The sequence below is a fragment of the Octopus bimaculoides genome, chromosome 13, assembly GCF_001194135.2.
Source record: "Octopus bimaculoides isolate UCB-OBI-ISO-001 chromosome 13, ASM119413v2, whole genome shotgun sequence".
Taxonomy (NCBI): Eukaryota; Metazoa; Mollusca; class Cephalopoda; order Octopoda; family Octopodidae; genus Octopus; species Octopus bimaculoides.
Window position 1 is genome coordinate 27,149,864 of NC_068993.1, and position 2,109 is coordinate 27,151,972.

General features: G+C 43.7%; 1 protein-coding gene across 1 annotated transcript in view; it reads right to left on the bottom strand.

Moving 5' to 3' along the window:
* The window catches only part of LOC106870652 (sushi, von Willebrand factor type A, EGF and pentraxin domain-containing protein 1-like), a 370,300-nt gene that overhangs the window by 182,853 nt on the left and 185,338 nt on the right, over positions 1-2,109 (bottom strand). The gene's annotated exons all lie outside the window — the stretch shown is intronic.

Genomic DNA, 2,109 nt, shown 5'->3' on the forward strand with positions numbered 1-2,109 from the left:
GTACGTTCCAAAAGAGATGGAAGCATGTTGCACGAGTGTTGTGCGTGCAAGGAACCGTGTGAATAGTCAGAAAAAAAAAGGGAGAAAAAGGTGCCAGCGATAGATCGGGGCTTGTGGGGTCGGAGCGTGGCCTGATCATCGCTTCATTTGTGTTGTCTAACGTACTGTTAATATCATTCGATTTTTTATATTTTCTATAATTTTTAAAGTCATATTTTATGTAAACCATTCGCATTACTGATCCCAATCAGTTGTTTTGTACCATTCTATGTTTAGCCCCCTGTGGGCAATAAAGAAATTGGTATTTCGTCTGTCTTTACATTCTGAGGTCAAATTCCGCCAAGGTCGACTTTGCCTTTAATCCTTTCTGGGTCAATAAATTAAGTACCAGTTGCGCATATGGGGTCGATCTAATCGACTGCCCCTTCCCCGCAAGATTTCGGGCCTTGTGCTTTGAGTAGGAAAGATTATTTTATTCACCTAGTTTTACATGTTTACACTTTTATCGCCTTCAAAGTATTCACCATTTGAAGCAATGCATCGGTCCAGAGGCGTTTTCCACTGCTCGCAGCAGTGCTGGAACTCTTGCGAAGTAACGCCTCTAACACCTCCATCGTTTTTTACTTCACCTCTTCCACATCTGGAAACTGTAGCACCAGCTTTCATCACCAGTGATGACCTTCAAAAAAAAGGTCCGGATCGACTTCCAACTGCTTTTGATCTTCCGTGAGCAAGCGAGACACAAATTTTGCTGCAACTCTTTCATTCGCAATTCCTCACTCAAAATTCATTGGTATGAGCTCCATGACACACCAGTCAAATTAACAAGTTCGTCAATTGTTTGGTGACGATCCTCCAAGTTCAGTTCATGAATTTTCATGATGTTTTCCTTCGTTCAGGAGATCGACACTCGCCCTGAACGAGGTTGGTCCTGAAGCGACCATTCCTAAAGCGTGAAAACCACTCCTAAACGTGTTCTGCTCATGGAATCGGTCCTATAAGTTGTTTGAAGCATGGCAACTGTTTCCAGCTGAAACAGAATTTCACGAAAGTACGCTGTTCCTTCGTTTCATCCATCGCAAAAACCGACGAACAGGAGAGAAGCACTGCAAAACAAAGGCGCACCCCAGGACAGTGCAACTTCGTACGACAACACCGGTCGGCAGACTGATGCCTGAGGGGCGCATCAAGTGGCTTTTAGTGGCGGAAGCCTGAACTACGACGGGTTTGTCCCACAGAAAACGTTTCCGCTTACTTTTGGGTACCCCTTCGTATGTGTGTGTGGGCGGCGGAGAGAAAGAGAGAGAGAAGCAGGCAGACAGACAGACAGAACTAATCCACACACGCATGCATAACACAGACATACCAACGTACATACCAACTACTGCCTACCTATAACTGGCTGAATGGTTAGAGCGCTGGATAAAAATCTCCTGCAGAATTCCTCTCCCACGTCCAACTGGAATCTGAGTTCAATATCACCAAGGTCAACATTGACTTTCAATGTTAGGGAGTCGAAAGTAAAGTCCCAACGCTATACTTGAGTACATCTCTCTCTTTTTCTCTATTTCTTTCTCTCTCTCTACCTACCTATCTATCTATCTATCTACGCGGAGGCGTGGCTGTGTGGTTATGTTTGTGTGTCTGTGTTTGTCTCCCCACCCCACTGTTTCTTGACAACTGAGGTTGGTGTGTCCCCGTAAGTTAGAGGTTCAGCAAAAGAGACCGATAGAATAAGTACTAAGCTTACAAAGAATAAGTCCTGGTGCCGATTCGTTCGACTAAAGGCAGTGTTCCAGCATGGCCACAGTCAAATGACTGGAACAAGTAAAAGAGTATATATATATATATATATATATATATATATATATACTAGCTGGTGTACCCGGTAATTTCCGAGGGTAAAGACCTGCCACAAAAGGTGTATTTTCCGTCACGAAAAAGTACAAAAAACTGTCAGTTGGAGGACAGCAAGAGACGTTTTCGGAGGTTGGCGAGAGGCAAAGACATTATTCTGCTTAGCGAAGGCATCTGGGAAATGTATAACTGCTGTCATTCACAGAAAAACTATTGTTTTACCGTGAGAAAAGCGCTGTTAAAATGTTAAGT